At 34.9% G+C, this 23537-nt stretch overlaps 1 protein-coding gene across 5 annotated transcripts in view; it reads right to left on the bottom strand.

Annotated features, from left to right (window-relative positions):
* LOC145681636 (uncharacterized) overlaps positions 1-23537 on the bottom strand; it is a 421555-nt gene that overhangs the window by 363090 nt on the left and 34928 nt on the right. For 3 of the 5 annotated variants that reach the window (XR_014130844.1, XR_014130847.1, XM_081753253.1), the window contains exon 1: positions 8822-8957. The exons of the other annotated variants lie outside the window; for them this stretch is intronic. The gene's annotated coding sequence lies outside the window, so the exon portion shown is untranslated. Of the gene's footprint in view, positions 1-8821; positions 8958-23537 lie in introns of those variants that run through there. 5 annotated transcript variants of the gene reach the window in all.

The following is a 23537-nucleotide window of genomic DNA, read 5'->3' on the forward strand; positions in this document are numbered from 1 at the left end:
TACATATCGATGGTGTTGCTACTTATTTTCCCATATTTCGGTAACCGCCATTTGTAAAGACTTGGGGTTTTCGGTAAATTCACACTTGTATGGTTCTTATAAACGTTTTAATACATGTCCCAGTAATGTTTAGAACTTGATGTTTTGCGACTCCCAAGGTACCCCAAAAACACCACATATGTGTCTGTTTCTTTTGGATTTTAACTTCTTCTGATTGGGTGTTGGGCCTCAGAATTTAGTATTTCGAAATTATACCATCTAGTAGGCAGACCTCACACATGTATGGTGTCACTTTATGTCCCAATATTTTGGGACCATAAGGTGTAGCGAGTTGCGATTTTCGATAAAATTTTCTTTGTAATGGGTAATTGTTTACAAAGCTGGTTTGGCTATTCTGGCAAATGTGGAGATCCCATATCGTTGTGGTATATGTATTATCGGTAAGTTATTGTGAAAAAGTGGTAACATGACATGTTGGCAATCAAGAATGTACCAAGTTACCCCTCCCACAAAATAAAGAACCAAGAACTCAAATAGTACAACGATATAGTATCTCCATGCATATATCATCATAATCATTCTACTACTACTACTACTGACACTACTTCTACTACAACTTATACTTATGTAGAGAACATAACCCAACCAGCCCCTGCGGGGCTTCTAACCCGTTCCTGCTACTATTACTACTACTGACACCACTACTACTACTTTTGCTACTACTACCACTACTACTACTATTGATACTGCTACTACTACTAATAATAATTATGTCGAGAACAGAACACAACCAACCTCTGCGGGGCTTCTAACAAGTTGCTACTACTATTACTATTACTACACTTACTGTTACTACTACAACTACTACTACTACTCTACTACTACTGCTACTATTACTATTACTCATACTTATGTCGAGAACAGACCCCAATCAACCCCTGCGGGGTTTCTAACTTGTTCGTACTACTACTACTGCTGCTACTGCTACTACAACTACTACTACTGCTACTACTGCTACTACTACTACTACTGCTAGTACTGGGAACAGAATCCAACCAATTACTGCGGGGCTTCAAACCCGTTCCTACTACTACTTATGTTCAGAACAGAACCCAACCACCTCTGTAGGGCTTCTAACTCATTCCTACTATTTCTACTACTACTACTACTTATACTAAAGCAACCTTACCCTACACTAAGATTACAATGCTTACCTTATCTCACATTGTATGTAAATATAGTCTACCGACCTCCACAAGACTATACTCACTGATTTCGCACCCGTCAAAAACTGGAATACGCATAAGAATCCCACCTGCCGTTTTCGATCTCAACCTACCACGCCTACTGACCACACTAAATAGTTCTCGAATGTTCTTTCTTATCTAACATACTTCGGATTAATAGCCTGTGTGAAGTTGGCCCCCCAAAAGTTTGGGCTACACGAGATATTTATTGGGCCAGAAAGTACTTCATTTGGGCTGTTTGGGCTAGCAACTTTTACCGTTTGGGCTACTCTGGAAAAAAAGTTACAGTCTCACAAAGTTTGAGGGGCTAAGTTCACGTTAGCCCCCCAAATGTTTGGGCCAGACGAAATTTTTATTGGGCTGGGTAGTACTTCGTGTGGGCTGATTCGGTCAGCAATTTTTAGCTTTTGGGCTAATATAGTTTCCGAAATATGGGCTATTAAACTTTTTGAAAAGTGATTTTCCTGCTTCATTTTGTAGGGGCCAACTTCACTAATATGATATTTCTGACAAACATGTTTATGGGAATTTACAGCACTTTGTGTCGACTAGCAGCTTAGGAAGTTTCAAAATTTCGGTTGTTTTCGAAACAGAATTAGAGCTTCACAAAATTTGTGGGTCCAACTTCACATTAGCCCCCAAGTGATTTGGCCAGACGAGATTTTTATTGGGCTGGATAGTACTTCGTTTGGGCTGATTGGGTCAGCAACGTTTAGCGTTTGGGCTATTATAGTTTCCGAAATATGGGCTATTAAACTTTTTGAAAATTGATTTTTCTGCTTCTTTTGTCAGGGTTATCTTCACTATTGTGATATTTGTGACAAATACTTTTACTAATTAGTGCAATTTCTCTCTCTTGTTTTTTAGTTCTTTAAATGTTATTTATAATGGAGATTATATTTGTGCCAACTAATTTGAGATAGATTAAGATACCAATTACTATATACTCAAACATATTATGTTTTCTTCGTCTTTATGTAATACAATTTGGAATTGTTTTTCATAAGATTTTGTCTAATGCTGCTCAACATGCATATATCCAGATTTTAGTATTTCATTATACGAAGTCAGGATTTCGGCTTTCGTCATCTCATTACTCGAACTCCGTTTTAGGTTCTTGACATTTCATTATCCGAAATTCTAATTTCGGTTTCTGACATTTTATTATGGGGCATTCGGATTTCGGTTTCAGTTGAAATTCTAAATCCGGATTTTGTGAATCTGAATTTTTGGCAACGCTAATTTTGTGTAAGTAGTTATCGGCTTTAATCTCCTAAATTTAGTCTGGAAAACAATTTGGGTATATACGGTAATCTGACCTATGAATAAGACACTGGTGGAAATTATATATACTACATTCATATTTGAATTACGTCAAACCTTGAAGAATTATGTCCAAATAATTTTTATATCCATTCATTCGTAAGCCTTTGGTGAATACGTGAATAATATATACCTGTATTTGATGCAAAAGCTCCAGGTTTGATTCCTAATGGAGTCTCAAGGACCATACAGTATTGTAACTAGTCTCCTTTATATTATTATTATTATTATTATTATTATTATTATTATTATTATTATTATTATTATTATTATTATTATTAAAAATTCTTTGTAATTTTTAAGCCGAATATTCATCCACATTATATTCTATATAGGGAAAGCAATAAGAAAGCAATCTTTTTTTCTCACTTCGTTTATTTTAAAAGATTACGATGAGCACTTCATGTTTCTAGGGAAGTATTTGAATCCTTCTGCTCCACCTTGCTGAAAACGAAATACAAAATTATGAATTTGAAGTATCAAGCTTTTCTATATTTTTCGCCTATTTATAAAAGTATCAACGCTTCTGGGTCAAGTTTTTGCTGGTGTCTTGGCAGTGTTGCTATTCTTACACATTTAGTCTTGGTTTTAGTCTTGCATATGTATCCTCGGTCCAGGAGCGTAACAAGGCTGGGGCAAACGGGGCGATGCCCCCGTCCAAAGGCGGTCACGGTGCTCGCTGGTACAGTTGAAAATAAATGGGAGTCGTAATTAAAAGACATAAATTTTAATGGTGACGTTCAGTTTCTCACGGTGCAATTTCACACAGTCCTGTTTATCGGATTTATCATTCTGCAGGTGTCGTGCACTTTCACACGGTCCACCTGTCAATCATTTGATTCGTCTTGAAAACGCTTTCATTATAGGAGGAGGGAGGACACAGAACGACTGTCAACTAACCAAGAACAGAAAAAGTGCAAACACAAGTTAAATATGAACAATTGCAATTAATACTACAGAAGGACAGCTTAGGAAATGTTTCACTTTCACAAAAAGAATAATCAAAATAACCGGAAATTAAAATAACTTACGAAGAAGACAGAACAAAAGATAAGCAAACCTAAGTTATAGTAAGGAAGGAGAGAAAATAATAACATAAACAATATGAAATTGATATAAATACGAAAAATAATAACAAAAATTATCGCAAATTGAAATAGATGAAAACAAAAAAAATAGCAAATGAAAATAAATAATAAGAACAGAAAATGAACATAAAAATTGCAATCATCAGAAATAGTGGATAGAACAATCACAAATTAAAATAAATAAATAATAAAATAAGCAGCACATAAGAGAATTCAATCAGGAAGTTTAAAAAGCGAAAAAAATGTGCCCGCCCCAAAGCATAGAAAAAAGTTGTTATTTGTGAAATACTAAACATTAGCTGTATACTCCAAGGCAGTTTGAAGACGAACCTTGTCGTCTTGATATTTTCCGAGCGAACAATACATTGCTGAGGTAGAACATTCATACTTCTGTACATCGTCAATCCATTTTGTACAAATCATAGTTCATTATTCTAGCCTTTGAATATGGGTAGGAGCAGATTCGAGCGAGTTCTTTCGAAACTCGACTCGACTCGAAACAGACATCTTTAAGCTTGAGTCGATAACTCGGCTCGAACAATTTCGTCCAACAAATTGAGGTTAAGTTTCGAATCGAGTTGAGCTTAATCGAACCAAATCCTGTGTGTAATTTCAAGTATTTTCTTCAAGTTTCATACATAGACAATATGATTATTATCAATGATATTACTACTGCTAGAACCTATTATTATTATTATTATTATTATTATTATTATTATTATTATTATTAACAACAACAACAACAACAACAACACAGCATATAAAGAGGAAAGACAGGCGGTTTATATCTGAATACCAAAATCCAAGGCGAGTCTAGGAGGCAATGACACCGTTTACGAGCTTTTCGGTTTGAGTTCCGGAGAAGCAAGTATTCGAGCTCGAGCCAAAAATCATTAAAAGTTATAGGGCATCGGGCAAACATGTTCAAAAGTGCTCGGCCCGGATTTAAGGCTGTCAACGGCTTGAGCTGCTCAGGTCACAGCTCATTCACTATCGAGCTGAACCGAGAAGTTGGCCGAGCTTACAACTCTTCCAACCAAGCCGGCTCGAGCCATAGGCTCAGTTGAGCCTAGTCAAAGCGAGCCGATGCACTCATTTCAACCCAGCCTGCTTAAGACATCGGCTCAATTGAGGTAGTATTAATTCAATTGTTCATATTTATTTTAAATTGAGTTTGCTCAGTTTCTGTTCTTATTTAGTTGACATTTTTCTGTCCTCCCTGCCCCTAGAGTGAAAGCGGTTTCAGGATAAATCACATGATTGACAGGTGGACCGTGTGAGGATGCACCACACCTGCAGAATGATTAATCCGATAAAGAAGACTGTGCGAAATTACTCGATAATGAGCACTGTGTGAAACTGTACAGTGCGAAATCGCACGGAATCATTTTAATGGTTTTGGGTGACCACTTCCAACCACTGCCAAATGTAAATTTAGTACTATCGTAGATATTAACAATAACGAAACTCTGTGTCAAAACCTCTTGCATAATGTGTGGAACATTGCATCTTTCTTCACCATTTGGTGTTCCACCGATGTATAGTCCAAACAGTTTATAAGATAAAAAAATCCCTACCTATTACATTAAAAACTATAATTTCCGGCAGCAAAATATCTGAAGGTCTAATCTCTTTGAAATACAGACCAAATATTAATAGCCCAAAACACTAAAACTTGATGACCCAATCACCCCAAACGAAATACTAACCAGCCCAATAAAATTTTCGTCAGGTCCAGTCACTTGGAAGGGCTTGAACGTACCCCCCAAACTTCGCGAATATCCAACTATTTCAACTGCAGCCCAAATCTTGAAATTTACTACACTACGAGTCGACACAAAGTATTGCCAATTGTAGTAAACGTATTTGTCAGAAATATCATATTAGTGAACTTGGCCCCGGAAAAAAAAAAACAGGAAAATAACTTTTCAAAGAGTTTAATAGCCCATATTTCGGAAACTATAATAGCCCAAACGCTAAAAGTGGCTGACCCAATCAGCCCAAACGAAGTACTATCCAGCCCAACAAAAATCTCGTCTGGTCCAATCGCTTGGGGGCTAATGTGAAGTTGGCCCCCCAAATTTTGTGAAGTTCTAATTCTGTTTCAAAAACAGCCCAAATCCTGAATCTTCCTAAATTGCTAGTCGACACAAAGTGCTGTAAATTCCCATAAACATGTTTGTCAGAAATATCATATTAGTGAAGTTGGCCTCGACAAAAGAAGCAGGGAAATCACTTTTCAAAAAGTTTAATAGCCCATATTTCGGAAACTATAATAGCCCAAACGCTAAACGTTGCTGACCCAATAAGCCCAAACGAAGTACTATCCAGCGCAATAAAATTCTTGTCTGGTCCAATCACTTGGGGGCTAATGTGAAGTTGGCCCTCCAAACTTTGTGAAGCTCTAATTCTGTTTCGAAAACAGCCCAAATCTTGAAGCTTTCTAAATTGCTAGTCGACAGAAAGTACTGTAAATTCCCATAAGCATGTTTGTCAGAAATATCATATTAGTGAAGTTGGCCCCTACAAAAAGAAGCAGGAAAATCACTTTTCAAAAAGTTTAATAGCCCATATTTCGGAAACTAAATAGCCCAAACGCTAAAAGTTGCTGACCCAATCAGCCCAAACGTAATACTACCCAGCCCAAATAAATCTCGGCTGGCCAAAACACTTGGGGGGCTAACGTAAAGTTGGCCTCTTAAACTTTGCGAGGCTGTAACTTTGTTTCCAGAGTAGCCCAAACGCTAAGAGTTGCTAGCCAAAAAAGCCCAAATGAAGTACTTTCTGGCCCAATAAATATCTCGTGTAGCACAAACTTTTGGGGGGCCAACTTCACACAGGCGGATTAATACACTGATAACCTCGATCAATGGCCACATATACATACGCCAAGGCCACTCCAAGAATTGAATGTAATTACTCTTTAAAAACATTTTAATGAAATGACGATCACATACTTCACAACACGCAGTATCATTTAATATTTAAAAATTCAACGAAAAATAAACAATTATAATTTTCTGCATTAAGCAACGAATTACTTACCAGTTCAAGTGTTCCGCTATATGCGCGCCCAGACACTTACTAAAATGTAAACAATCAACATGACTTCCAGCCGTCAAATTTTATTACGCAACATCTTTTGTAATTTTTAAATTAAATTTAAAGCTACTTATAGATAATCTGCAATCTTCGTTACCACCCATATTAAATCGACAACATATCTACATAAAAATAAAGCAGAAAGTGCACATCTACCTACTCTGGAAGTACCACACTAGCGTCGTAAAATATTAATTTGGGCATTTTTTCCGAAGTTGGGCGTCCGATACTTTTGGAGCAAAATCTTCATAAAAGCTATTAAAATTCATAATTTTTGAATTCCTACGTTCTTAACAGACTTTAGGGTTTCATTCGTTATATCGTGAGGTAGGAGAGATGTTAGGTTAGGTGACGTTAGTTTTGATTTACATATACAACAGAGGTGAACAGAGGTGCCCTTGGACGTTCAAAGAAAGTTTACTATTTAATTAACACATTGCCGAGCGAGCGTGAGCGAGTGAAGGTGGGTTAGAGCCCCGCAGGGCACGTTGTTTTCAGTCCTCATTAAACTCTAATTAATATAGTTTTTTACACTTAGTACTTCGGTTCGTACTGAAAATAAATAACTTTCTCCACGTTTCTTCGCTGTCACCTCCTTTCCACTCTTACCACAATTTGTTCTTAGGTTCATTAATTCTTGCTCTTCACATAGTTTTAGAAGATTTTCCTCGTTACGAACGTATTACTTTACGAAAGTTAACATAGTCAGTTCACATCGTGTGCATCGTTTCGGTATATTTGCCGCCATGATGATATTATAAATGGTCGTTAGTTTCCCACAATGCAAACTTTTCTGTTACTTTGTGCCAAGTAGTTCCCTCCGCTCGCCGAATACTCCCATGTTTGTAACCGTTTATATATAACAAATCAAGATATTTTTCGAGATTCGTATATATTATCAAGCACACAAACGATCAAATTATCCATATCTTCCCTGTAAAGTCTACAAATTTTGCTGGAAACAGAGGCCTAACTTCGGAACTTAACCTTTAATTTGTAATGTTCTATAGAACATACCGAAGACGTAGGTTTTAAAATATTTAAAAGTGGAGAAATTAGATACCCGATGGTGCCCCGAACGACAGTACATATTTACATAATAATACATTTTCAAATGCTGTTTAGCCCCAACAATACTGTTTAAAAATGTATCGTTCATCTTTCCGAAACGCAAAAGTCCATACCCGGCCGCATATTTGCGGATCCCAAACGTTTCAGCATATCCTCTGATCTGATTGGTCGATACAGATGCGATATCACAAGACATGATCTATATATAGCACAAAGTAAACGAGAATTGTTGTCGGCTCTGGCTTGTGCTGAGTGCGAACACAATTGAATTTATTCTGTCTCCTTGTTCTCCTGAAGCACGTCACACGTACAAGGACTTCCTGTGTTTACGATATGGTAAATTCCCTCCGCCAAGAAAAAAAATATTATTTGCTAATTATCTGAATTATCTCTTCTATGGTCAATCTTTATAATTTTTATATTACATATTCTGTACTGACAATGTAATTATAACTGTCAATTATGTAACTTTATTATTGTAATTCGACAATAATGTAAATAATAAGTGAATAATAATAATAAAAAAGTGGAAAAAAAGTGGTCTAACGTAACATGCTAGTAACGAAAATGTTTTTGGCGAGGGTTCGAATCCTGCCTAAGGACAGTTTTTTTACTACTTTTAAAAATGTTTATAACACTTCTTTCGTTAAAATAAGATTAAAAATAATATTCAAAAAGTGATTTAACGATCATTGTTTTAAAATTTTCATTAAACTTCTTTCATTAAAATAAGTTTGCCCTTGTACTATATAGATCCACAGCAAATGTAGTAGTAGTAGTAGTACGTTTGCCCTTGTACTATATAGATCCACAGCTAATGTAGTAGTAGTAGTAGTAGTAGTAGTAGGAACGGGTTAGAAGCCCCGCAGGGGTTGTTTGGATTATGTTCTCGACATCAAATTGGCAAGAATGCTGAAACGTTTGGGATCGGCAAAAATGCTACCCGGCCTTTCTTTTATAAAATGATAACCACTGAAACATATGTCTTACCCTGATGTTCAATGTTGAAATTACTAAATTATAGCCATAATTTCACGTAACAAATTAAATGAGGTTTGCAAAGAATGTGATAAACCTGCTGAATAAAGTTTTCTTCCTTCATAAACTTTTCAGAGATTAATTTTATATTTTCAGATGCAGAGCAAGGTTCCAAGCACCTAGAACACTGATTTTTGTTTCATATATGTTTTAGTTTCTTTTTAAAAATCGTGATTTACGATATATCGTCAGAAAATTTTAAATCTACAAATAATGTACGCCTAATTTTACCTAATGGTGTTCAAGATTCGGAGCTCATAATGAATCAAGACATTGGCGAGTTAATGTATATTTCTTAATATATGGTGCCTGTTTTTTTCTTATTTCCATAGAAAACAAGCAAAGGGCTTAAAACTCCTGAATTACTTTCAAAAACATCAATGATTCTATGATGTGCTTGAAGCATGGAATATAAAATATTATTTCCCATCTGGAATTATCTCATGCACTTTGTGCAGAAACTCTGTTTGTTTAACGTAGCAGGTTTGTTTACAGAGGCTGAGGAAGACGGTAATAGCGTGCTGGGCGATTAGGAGGTATAATGGAAAGTGAAAGAAAACAAAAGAATTCCAAGAAAACACACGAATACTATCTTGGTCCACCACAACGCCGATTTAACGAAAACGGGCATTAGGCTTCAATCTCTACTCCGTGCGTACCTACGTAGAAAGAACGTATTTATCTTTAGAAGATGAAGGTTACACATGATAAAACAGTTATTAGTAATCTATCAAAGTAAATAATACTTCTTCGTTATTATTAGTGACAATAATTATTGTTGATTGAAGTATTTTGTTACCACAAAATAAGCGAAATTTCTAGTATATATTTTCATGTTCTGCAATATAAAGTGTGAAAAGTACACTTGACTCTGTTGAATTCTCAAATTATTGAATGTTATCGAAGAAGGTAGTTATAAGTCTTCGGCAACAAGGTCGGTGGAACCCTGGTGGGCAACTAGCGACATTTCGCAAAAGTTAGCGGCCATGCAAAGATGATCCGAAGTAATCGCGCTTCTAATTTCAAAATTATACTACCAGCTGAAGAGACGCGAGGAAACACCAATAAACCACGAAATTACTCCCACAAAATACGTTAAATCGCTTATATGTGTGATTTGTTTGAATTAAGATGAGTTGAAAAATGTTAAGAAATTTTACCGAGGTGGGCGCGAACCACCAACCTTATGATTACTAGGAGAGCCTCTTCTTCCAACTTCGCCACCGAGGCGATGAATGAAACATCGCTTATAGATATATAAATCGTTGAGATCTTATTATTTTTTCCAATAGCCGTGTATATTCGACGATAACCGTTGGTGACATTTGCGGCATGGGGTAGCTTCTACCTACCACAGATAGGTGCATAGTTTACATTATTAGCTAATCATATTTATGACATATTACTTGCAGAAATATTTTCATTCAGAATGTTATTATATTTTCATGTGTGATGAGGGCCGAACAAATATTGACTTATGTAATCGCAACACACTTTTGCTATACGATACGTCAATTTACGATAAACAACAATACCTATTGAATATCGCTCTTCCGAACCTTGCGACGATCACAGTTACACAGAAGATTTTTCTCCCCGTTTACGGAATGTTTTCGATTTTTGGCATATTTTTTGTCCGCATATTATTAATCTGTAGGCAGGAGTTTGAACATGTAAAAATATCAGTCTAGAACTTATTGAACTTTTATTTAAATCAAGAGAATTAACGTATTTACTTTTATAAAAAGGCCTCGATATTCGTAATCTGCACAATCTCTTGAACATCGTATTCACTTATGGAGTTCTTGGTTGCATAATTCTCCAGTTTTAGTTGTTTACTAGCTCTCTGCACACAAATATAACAAAACAGGTAGCATGTACATTCAGAAAGTTATTATATTCCAATTCATGACTTTCAAACCTTAGGACTTTCAAACCTTAGTTTAATCTTAGGACTGGAACATTACACAAATTCTAAATAACTACATTTAACGTTGTTTTTCTTGCATTGATGGCAAAGATTCGTTGCGATCACGCAAGTAAATATTTAATCGGCTTCATGGCTGCATTGTGTTATCATTGTAAACAATAAACTATATATTTACTAAACACATCGATATTCGCATGGTAAATAATATAAATAATTGCATGTAATGTTCCCTATATATATATATATATATATATATATATATATATATATATATATATATATATATATATACCGGGTTCACCATCTATAACGTCCCACCTTTATAAGAGATGAACCAAGAGAGGGAGAGAAGGGAAACCTTGCACAAAGAAAATACGATAAGGGTGACATCTATTCATATATTGGGTAACATCACAAAGTGAACAGCGTTGCCAACACAATATAAAGTTATAATTTTTTTAAACGGAATGACCTAATTTAATTTAATAATTACAATCAGCAATTAAAACAAAAACCAAAGAGATGACACTTGTATTTCAGTGTTGCATACCTTTTTGAGAAATAACATTAAACATGTGTCAAATTTAAACGCCTTTAACACATACAAGGAATGAAGTAGTAACCATTTCAGCACATTAAAATAAATACTGAGAAGAACTCTCTAAACTGAGTTCAAGTTTGCAAGGATCAGCTAAACAGTGTTGCCACAACAGAAAACAGAAAAGTTGAGTTTGGGAATAGTGCAATAACTTGGAAAAGGTAACTAGTACGGTATGGTTTAAAATTCATAGAGCAAGCCAGTCTGTCATAGGAAGCATTGTCACGTTTATTTGAGATCGATAAGTCAAGTACTTACCGAGATATTCTGTACTCTCTAAAAGCTGAGAATTTTGTGCTGTCGGAGATGGTAACGATGATTCAAAATTCCCTTTTTCCCCTCTGCGTTGGAGAGATATTCAAGTAGCAATCTGTTTCAGAATTTATATTCTGTGACATGACGAACTGAATCAAACTATTTAAAATAAGAAAACAATATTTTCTTCTGTTTCAGGAATTGTCTAATGTATGTTACGAATAATTGTTTCTTGATCATCATAAACATATATTTGTTTAATTTAGTTTCTTTCAGCTGAATATACTGTAAGTTAGAAAATATAATAAAATGTAGATATTAATAGTGGCGAAATTTCAGCTAAGTCCTGTTAAATGGTAGCAATTTTTTTTCTAGATTATCGAATATTTATACCCATTGTCCAATTTTAGGGGAACACACACAACTTATTTTGTATTTCGTTCACCACGAAATTAAGGGCAAATAATTTACAAATTATTTTTTAAGAAGTGAGTTACATTTATGAATTTATAGGTATCGATTCCCTTATGAGGACAGAATCGTTATGAGTAAAAATACAGGAGGTAGATATATGCCATAAAAGCTATTGTGGAATAAACAGAAAACAATTTGTATTAGGTGGCCATTAAAAACAAGAAATGTACATGATCGGTTAATAAACAGAGAACCTGATGAGTCCATCAACCGTTGGGTCCGTAGTGTGCTGTTAAGTTAACGAGTACAGTGTAAAGATAAAAAGAAGTAGAAAATAAAAACATGATCAAATCTGTACTGTATGGTTACAAAAAGCAAGGACGTATTTAACCAAGTCACGGCAGTAGTGTTGTAAAACAACGGCTTTTTTCTGTGAAGCTTTTTTTAAAATAAAAAACATCGTTCTTTTCCATGTTTTTTTCAAATGTCTGTTTTTTTCTGGCAACTATTATTTATTGATTTATGTTGCAGATTATTGAAATAATAACAGAACTTGAGTCGAAGCCCTCGTAACTTACAAATCGTTTGTTTCTTTGTACCTATACGAGCAAAATTGTGTGATTATTCCTTTCAGACCCAGGCCATTTTTGGCGTTTTCCTACATTCTCAGTTAGTGACTTATTGCTCAAAAAACATTCATTTGATAAATATGGTTAAGCCTTTGATTTTTAGAAAATGGATGTGGCTACTTTTTGGCGTAGGATGCATTGCAGTGTTGCCAATGGGTGGGAAAGTATTGAGGGAAATGTAGGGGTGAAAATTTACAAAAAGATTCCTAACCGAATTTCAAAATTGTTTGTATCAAGCACCACTGCTGCTATATTGACTCAAGTCACCTAAAAAATTCTTTGGTGTTTTGACAAGATACAGTGAGATCCTGAAGTCGCTGGCTACCAACCATATTTGGCAAGAATAATATCCCAATATCTTAATTAATGTCCACACAGGAGCAGATTAAAAAGTGATACACCTGTGTGTGCCACTTTGGCCACCTGGCCCTCCGAGTGTACATTTGATTACTTTCTTTTTATTACTAACCCGTGTTGTTGTTCTCGTTATAGTCTCGACTAATAATAATATCGTTGTTGTTAACAATAACTTTATAAGGAACATTTCCTCTCCTTTTTACATCTTAGTTAAAACACTGTTGCTGAGAAATGCAGGTTGTTTCAAAATGAATATCGGGGTTTTAAGTCTTCGTAGTACTTATTACATTTTACGCACAATTATAAGCAATGCATCAAATAAAGAGTACCTCAAACAGTCTTTGCTACAAGTGTTCGATGTGAGATTCATTCGTCACACGGCACAGGCGATAAAGGCCCATAAATTTTCCGCCATATGGCACAAAATACATTCAATAGAGGGGAGTCCCGTTTCAACTGTACCATCTCCTGAGGATTTGCAGACGGTCAGATGCACACATTATGAGTGTTCACATTAGCTCTTAGGTGAAATGAGGATTTATCACTGAAGACGACACGATCCACAAAATCTTCATTGTTATGCAGCAATATTTCACTTGCAAAATTGGCACGTAAACCGTAGTCTGTAGGCTTTAGACCTGTAGCAACTACAAACGATAAGGACTTGATATTCTTCACACAGACGGTTGCAATGTACAGATTCAGTCTTTATTAAAACACAAAAAGCTTTCTGCTCTCTAGTTTCCATCTTTGCTACTTGCTCTTTCTAACGGCAGACAGAAGAAACAATGCATGTAAAAGCGGGAGTACAAAACTGAGTTGCTCTATCATTTGATATAATATTCATAATTGTAAGTTAATTGTAATAGATACTACAAAGTTTCAAAACTCTAATATTAATTTTGAAACAGCCTGCATTGCTTAAAATTGTCATACTATATTCATATCTTGTATATACATATCATCAAGGCAATTTGTCGTCCGTGCAATGGCATAATTTGCCGCCTCCCCCTTTCTCCAGAAAGAACAAATCTTAAAAGTCATGATTGTAAGTATGCTACTCCAGCATGAACAACGAAGGGGAGGGTAAGTGCAGTTGCACTCAGAAACGCTTAAATACTTACTAAAAATGCAATCCCCTTGTGTCTATTTTTTTTTCTTTAAATATTAATCTATTATGTTAGTGAAAGATAAAGCAAACACACGTGAAGAGGAAAGATGGAAATCCTTTTTATAGAATTCAATATCAAGCTTCAACATCAATGTATCAGTTTGCAATTCCAGTGCAACTAGCTCTTTTATCTTTATTTTTTATTTTTCTTTTATTTTTCTTCTAGAAACAAGTTTTTTTTAAAAAAAAAACTTGTTTCTATCTTCAATGATAAGGAACTTGTTTCTGACAAAATCAAGAATAGTTGTCATATCAAAACTGTGATAACTTACTAAAGGGAACAGATATTCGCTACTATTCGAAAATTGAATTCTGGCTTTTGACAACAATCAAGCAATTTGTGCTCGGATTTATTCGACCAATTGCTTTCGCATTGTGCATGTGACCTTAAAGTAATGCAACCTAAACATAATTTATGAAGGTAGTATTCAAATAGGTCAGCTTAGTAAGTGTAACTACCATCATCATGAATGTATGTTTCTAACAAGAAATATTTAATTTAAATAATATACTTATGACAGATTTTGCAGGACCCTCCAAACTTGCCGCTCCATGCAAATGCACATGTTGCATATATGGTAGAGCATATCATATATATCTAGTCGACAAATTATTTATATATGATATTTAGAAAAATACTGTTAGGCAAATTAGTATTAATTTTTACCTTTAGACAAGTAATTTGACTTTTATATTGTCCGTGACATTATTTTCATACTTATTAAAGGCCTGATTTAACGAAAAGACAAAATTTACTTTCTACTTTTATTTCTTAGTTGATGTTGACGAAAACTGTTGAAACCCGAATTGTTAATAGGTATGGTATTCATATGAATTTTAAAATATTTGTAGCGTATCAGTATCTAGTGTTTATGTTGCGTTTTACGCTGATTACATCTACATAAAATATTTCATACTTAAATAGACGTAAGATGCATTACAAATGACTATTTGAAAGATAAACGAAATTTAGAAAAAAACGAGAGGCAATGCTTTTTCTAAAAAAAAAACGAACATATCTGAAAAATACGAACGTTTTTTTTTTTATTTACTACACTACACGGCAGGGCGAAATTAATGGAGACTCAATGGGCCTTATGCAGAGTCGTTTTCGAGGCTGATTAATGACGTACTACGGGTTTGACTAACGGTTTGTTATCAAAAGTGTATTCAGAGTCCCTCATTAGGACGTAGTAGTTGACGAAGTTAATCATATGTGATTAATTAATCTAGAGCAGAGGGTATACTTTTAGCCACGGTTTAGCCTGTGCAACACATTTCGGATTTCGGATTTCATGTATTTTCATGTTTACAGACTACGCATGCACACATCTTCTTTTCATTAGTTGCCACATTTATTTTGCTCACTCGATGAATTGAGGCTATATTAGTTAATCATACCCAAATCAACTTTTTAGTTATATTGAAAGTAGACTCTGAATACCAAAACGTACACATTCCTTAGTATATTGCTAGTATGCCAGTAACTAGTCCGTGACTAATCCCTCATTAACGAATTCTCTCTGAATACCGCCCAATGTGTTTATGGACACCAGGCGCGTTAGCAAAGGTGGGTATGCTTGGAAACAAAAGATTGTAAACATAATGTTTAAAGAATATTCCATAGTTCTGCAAATTATATGCGACATCCTATTCCTTTGCGCAGCTTAATTCTCTGTATAACGTTTAACGTTTATGCCATTAAGGCTGAGGGGGACAATGATTAAGGCAAGCGACTGATCATAGAAGAATTAATGGAATGATAATGTGAAAGAAATCGAAAGTACGCGGCAACTACATGGACACGAAGTTATCCACCACAAACTTACTGAACCGGAAACTGTACCCTTGACCCGAAGCACCAGATGCAAGCGCTCTACCAGTGAGCAACCGTGCCCTGGCTGCATAACTTTAAAAAGGTTTATCAACACAATTTTCCTATTATAATTCAATCTAAATCTTTTGCTTTTGTAGCGATGCTCCACAATAATTAAATAGATTTCTGATATACTGCAAAGTGATATGTCTGAAAAGCGATTATTCTCGGAAGAATACTTACAAAATTTTCCATGGTAGTCACTAGAAACTAACCGTTCCTCTATTTGAAAAGAACGAAGTTGTAAACTTACAGGGGCTTTTGTTCGTATGGAGGAGGCATGTCGGCGACAGTGTTTATGCGCGTAAGGGAAGACAAGGGAGAGAAACAAGCACCATCGTGTGCTACGTGGTCATTATGATGTAACATATTCTTGGAGTTAAGGATAAGCAAACGTAGGAAACGTAGGACGTACTGTGTCCGAAAAAATACGTCGCCAGGTGAAAGTAAAACAGAAATGCTTATTTTCGCTTTGTGATGACGCAAACCGTTACAAAATAAGAGGGTCCAGGTATAAGTACGATAGTCATTTCAAAAGCCTTGTACGCAAACCCTGCATGACCATTTAAGTGGTTTGATCCAGTAAACTTTTAGATTACTTGTGGGTTAGAGTTTGGGCTTGACGATTGTCTCAGTGTTTACAGGTTTGTTTAGATGCTTTCTGAGAAATTCAGTGGTGAACCCGACTGAGGTTGGGTTACACATGATGATAAGCATTGCTATATCAAAATCAAAACTCTATGTGGAAAAAAATCCAACTGAAATTTACTGTTTTGCGGGAGGTTTGAGGAAATAGTGTAGTGGATTATAGCATTGTGTTTCGGTGCTCAGCTCGTTTTCGTGAAGGTCGTGTAAGAACTGCGGACACCCCAAGAATGAAAGACCATCAACGAGAGCAAACTACTACACCTCTGAGACTATTATGAACGGCGTTTTGAGAGAGGATAGACGAAAACATGTAAGAAAATTGCATATGGGGCCAAAATGTTTGTCACTTCACTTTACAGAATCATTACTGAGAAGCTGAAAATGATGATGAGATGGCAGATGCCGGTCCAGATGCAAACTAAACACAACACTTATCAAATACACATTTTAAAACTAATTCATAAATGTGGTGTCTACAAAGAAGGTATAAAAGTTTGCTTTAGAGCTTCTGCTCTAGTAGAATGCAAGCACGGATTACATAACCCATGTTACAGGGAGTAGTCACAATAAATTGCCTGCACAAACTTTACTAAGTTCCACTCTTTAAGCGAGTGTACTATAGTAGAAGCTATATGTTCTTCTCTTGTTGACGAAAAAATGGGAACACCAATTAGCCTCTCATGACCATCTCCTGTAATAATTATTGATAACCTATAGGCAGTCTCTCTCTAAGTTAATTTCGGTAGTAGTTTTCCATTCCAATGCACAAGTAACGAACTTGATACACTCTAAAGATGTTTCTTCTGGTTCTGTGCAACTTCGCTACGGGTTTTCCCTCAGCATCGGTGAATGGAAGGCTCATTCATTGCTAATTCTTCAACATTATGGCCTAATGCTTCTGTCGTCGCTGTCAGAATATGGATTGTTGCTATATCCGTGACTTTTTACCGATTAAGAACACCAATCTTTAAGTAATAAAATTAGATTTCCCCTTTTACATGTCTTGGACGGTCCGGGCACACACACATACGTATTTACATTTTCTTTAACATTCTCAACGGGGTTTTCCTCTTGATTCCTTGAATTACTCCATTTCTGTTGTGTATATAGTTAAAACAAATCGTTTCCAGAAGTGCATTCTCTTTCGCGTCCCTCTTTGTTTTGAAGCCTTGCATATACCTTTCCTTATTTTACGCCAAACTCATGTCTTTACTTTTAGTCGTGTAAGAATTATTACCTTCGAAAAGGAGAAATCTTTTCATAGGCAATAATTCTTACAGAACTAAAGCTACCTTAAAAATAGTGCCAAATTTGTGCTTCTGGTAAATCGATACCTCAAAACTAAATGTCACATGGCCCTCTTTCTATTTGAAAATTTTGACCTGAATCTAAGATAGCGGATTTTAAGATGGCCGCAATGAGAGTACTATACAAAATTATGTATATATAAAATATCTGGGTAAAATTTATTCACACTATCATCCTTGATAGCTTTTAATCCCACGTTGGAGTATATTTACACTGGGGCAGGATATTCTACTGGAAAGGGAGACAGTATATTCTAGAAACCGACCGAAGATGTGCAAAACTAGATTAAATACTTTAATTATTATTATTATTTGTTAAAGTAAAACAGTAATTCAACATAAAAATTTAGACGATTTAGAGAAGAGAAAGGAAAACGAATGAATAATCAGATACCTCTTTTATAGCATAAAATATAGTGGAAATATCTATTGTGTTCCTCACTTCCTTTATGTATTGCCAGTAATATTAATATAAGCAGTTTGAGCACAATTTTGGCCACTTGTGTTACCAGATTTCTTAAATACAAAAATAAATGAAAGTAAATTATATAAATCGTGCTTCTAAAAATTATCTTTCTAAATTATTCAATCTGAGAAAACGTACACGAGCTTCAATTTTTGACACATGATATCACGATACCACAAATATTGAATATCTAATACAAGGAGTATCTCATAATTGCTCTTTAAAGAGGTCTTGAATTTATTTTGACATGCGAATTTATATATAAAACCAATATTAAAATTTCTTTAAACCTTAGAATTACGGAACATAATACTGACGTAAAATACAACTGAGGTGCATTGAACCCCGTAACTAAATATGCATTATTTAAGTGCAATTATCTTCTACGTAAACGAGGAATGGAATAGTTAACAACAATGTTTACGTTTTATTGTCACCACAATATAACAGTGGTTTAGTTATCAGTTCTTGTGTTCATATACTTCCAATTCATAATTATAAATCTCTAATAACATATTTTATTATTTCCAAAAGTGTTTCAAAGTATTTTTGTTATTTCGTATACTTAAAATACAATATTTGAATTAGTATATTTAAAATGTTTAGTTTGTTTGTCCATTTTCCAATCCTTTCTTCGTTCTGTATTTAATATTCCATTTGCAAACACATACATTTCTGAGAACATAATAATTAATTTAATTGTAATATCTACTATATTATTTTGCATAAGACAATGTTTTAACTCTTTTATAACTCAGAAAACGCCAATTTGTTAACGATGTTGATGGAATATATTTAGCGAATAACGTAACCTTCATTAGAAAGGACTTAATCAAGGGTCATGCACAACTTTTCATTGCAAACACTTGTTCACTGCAAACAGTTTTGCATCTTGTAGAAGTTGGTCAGTCTTGTCTTTTCTTTCCATGATCATATATGGAACAAAGGCTTTTCTTTCGATGTGGTTCATGTTCATCCTTGGCTCTATTACTATTATTAGTTCGAATTGTAACAAATGTTTTCACATTGAACGCCTCCTCTTTCGTAAGTACTATTACAAATATTCTTCTTGAGTTGTTCTTTGAAAGCACGGGATGTAGGAAAGATCATAATATATAAGCATTCAATGCAGTTACATCTACGATGTGATATAATACGGCTATGTTCCATCTTCGTGTGATTGACTTGATGCTAAAATTTCGAACCATTTGACATATAGTATCTACTCCTGCTTTTGTTTGCATTATTACCTTCCATGATTTGAAGTTTCAGTTTGTTTGATTTCTCATCTATGGCAGATTGAAAATGCATTGTACTAAGCAGATTTATAACTTTAGCTGGCTTAGGACAGTAAGATAATATCATTATATTTTCTTCAATTTCTAACACGGTTTTCAATTTATTTCTCTCCTTAGAAACCATGAAATCTGATGGCAATTCTTGATTACTCCGTCGCATTCTTCCAACTAACGACAGGCGCTTTGAAAGTAAATCGTGTACAAGTTCTAGACTTGCTAAAAATGAACACCGGATATTCCTGCCAACGTTCTAAATTTCTTCCGTGAGATCCAAGTCCACTCTTTTATGTTGTTCAATTTCTCTGGAGTCTTCTGAGCTCTTCTTCGTGTTTACTTGCATCTTCCAGATATAGTTAGTTTTTCTGTCATATATAACTCACATTTTAATACCATACTTTCTAAGTTTTGAAGTTGTGTACATTGTGAATGAAAAGTTACCTCTGACAGTCAGCAGCTGCTCATCTACTATTATATTTTGTCCTGGCATATACGTTTCTCTCAAACACCCATTCTACATATCAAACAAAATGTATCACTCAAAATGTGAAATATATTGCAACTCATTGTTTTGGAAGTTAGTGGACGTTCATCCTAGAAACCCCAAAATTGATTGATAGAATCCTTTTTGGACTTATACATCAATATAAATGTACGTAAAACGTACCCGTTAGCGTCTTCAGTTCAGTTTCATCGATTTTGTTCTACTTACCATGAAAAAGTATGCGTTTCTCTCTGTTTGTCCACATACATATCAATTTGAGCGGCGTAGGCCAAAAACAAGCAGAAAAACAGAAAAAAAACAATACAAATATATATGTGATTGAGTTACACTCTCTAGCTAAGTAGTGTGAAGGTTTTGCCTTTTTTAGTCTGCTTCACATAGTACCCTGAATTCCTGTACGTACTTGAACATACGTACAAGCTTTCAGCACTTTTCAGCACTTTTCAGCGTAAAACGTACCCGTTAGCGTCTTCAGTTCAGTTTCATCGATTTTGTTCTACTTACCATGAAAAAGTACGCGTTTCTCTCTGTTTGTCCACATACATATCAATTTGAGCGGCGTAGGCCAAAAACAAGCAGAAAAACAGAAAAAAAAAACAATACAAATATATATGTGATTGAGTTACACTCTCTAGCTAAGTAGTGTGAAGGTTTTGCCTTTTTTAGTCTGCTTCACATAGTACCCTGAATTCCTGTACGTACTTGAACATACGTACAAGCTTTCAGCACTTTTCAGCACTTTTTGAGATATAGAATCTGTTGACCCATATCTCCTGCTGTTATAATTTACATCTAAACCATTATCACTGCCACTACCTTCCAAGAAAACATAATGTGGTTCATTGTTGTCATCTAAAGGTAAATAGTGACTGTCTCTTCCAGAATCCACACTTTCTTTCATACGAAGTAATTGAGCAACTTGCTCACAAGTAAGGTAATTTTGTTCACTCCCACTAATTGTCAATATATAAAAACTACGGAAATTACTAGAAACTTTCAGAATGGTACTTGTTTTGTAGCCTACTTTACATTGGAAGGTTATTTCAATTTAAACAAAAACAATAAAAAGAACCGACAGCTTTAATTTGTATTTTACTTACATTTTGAAAAAAAAACATAAGCAGTGCATCGTGCTTTTTAGAATATTGAGATTATAATTACCGTAATTTGCACTTGAAAGATCTAAAATAAATAATATTATATCTGACTATAGTAACAAATTCATGGTGCCATGTATTGGACACGTAATAAACGAGGGAGAGAAAATCAAATATCATGGGGTCCATTGGACCTCATCTGCTAAACAATTTTACATCATTCATTTTTTATTGAAAATAAAAAGGAAACAAAATGGTACTTACAAAGCAAAAAAGAACAATGAAAATAAGAAAAGTAAGGGCCTAATATTTAATTTGAGTTAAATAAATACGAAAGGTAAACCACCAAACATAGTTGTGGGGTCCATTGAACCCCACTGGGAGTTCTAAAGTTAATATTCAAAATTTTTCACTAAAATATTAAATTTTAGCTGGGTTATAATATAAATTTAAAATTAATGAAAACATACATGCATCATTCTTACTCACATATTTTTAACTGGTCACGGCAGACACGAAATAGAAGTTATTCAGTGATAAAGTATCTCTTAAGTATTCTACCTGACGCATTTTTTTAACAATAGAAACAATACACCAGCCAGTATGTCTTCCATTAATTATGGAGTTACATCATTTCTTTTTCATAAATCGAAGTTATAAATAACCACATTCATTAAGAAAAGAATACAAAAACTTTAATATTTATACCCACTGACCATTCACAAAAAGTGCACCACTCAACAGTCATTTATAAGTTTCCGTAAACTATCTTGTGGAATAAGTTTCAGAGTTACTAAGCAGTATTTCTGAGTCCTAACATCATCACCCCATGAATTTGCTCCAACGTGATCACAATCGATAGTTTGCGAAGCGTAGAAGATGCCTGTGAAACAACCAGAGTGGTCAGATACACTGTTCTTGAGATATCAAGTTACAAATGTGTGTGATGGCACGAGATAGCGCCAGGATCGAGCTTAAGATTGAATGGCATTTTAGTTTATAATAGCAAATCAGTAACATTCTCATCATCGGAGCCATTTTCAATGAGAATAGAAACGTTGGACAATCGATGACCGGGCACAACAAACACAGTGTTGTGGCCGTTAGAGGTGTAGAGGTGTACCAAATAACAGTGATCACGTGTGAACAACATATTATTATACGTGCTCCAGACTCGCACGTACACTCATGTCCAAAATGATTGTCGCATATCTATAACTGTCTTGTCGTAAGAATATAACGTAATAATGCTTTTGCAGGATACTCTTAACACTGATACTATGAGTATAATCAGGAAATGTATATTTGAGGTAAATGTAATAGGAAAAGAATTATAAATACGAAAATTATAATGAGTAAAACAAAATGTTGCTAATTGGAAAGAAAGTTTTTATTTTCGTTTTATTCTTCTTATTTACTGCTCTCTTGACATGAAATTTGCCACATACATGTCTTTGCCGATTATACAATACTACACTTTATAAGAAATATCGAGCTAATTCGTTATCAAATTATATTCCTACCACAACATATTTATAGACATGCGACAATAATTTTGGACATGAAGGTGCATTAGAGGGCAATATTTGCCGTTTTGCTTCCTTTCGTCTCGACCAGAGTAGTTGTTCATATTGCTCATAACATATAGCATATAGCTTAATAAAACAGTAAAAACGAGTGTAGTGTAATCATTTTCTTTTGCAAAAACTATACGCACAAAACACAATCATAATCAGTTGACAGAAGAAAAGATGGAAACAACGAGATTGATCACCGGGTTTAATACGATACGGAGTTATGTCTGTGACCACTACAACGTGTTAGCTTCACATTTTATACAAATACCCTTGGGACGTGAAGACGAGATCTCAGAGCTGTGCCTTGATACTGGTGCCATGTAGTGGCATCCCAAAATGTGGAACGCGCTTTCGCAAGAACAGTGAATCTGACTACTATGGTTAATTCCCAGACGTGTTCTACGCATGGGTCACTAGCGCTTGCACTCAAGTTCGGGAAAATCCATTTGGATATGAAATTGGTGTTCTAGGCTAATGCATTGTCATATTCCTAAACATTTCACCTTCATCTGCATATGTTGCTAATGCGATTAGTGGCTTGTT

Source organism: Thermobia domestica, chromosome 3 (genome assembly GCF_964235325.1).
Source record: "Thermobia domestica chromosome 3, izTheDome1.hap1.1, whole genome shotgun sequence".
NCBI classification, from domain to species: Eukaryota; Metazoa; Arthropoda; class Insecta; order Zygentoma; family Lepismatidae; genus Thermobia; species Thermobia domestica.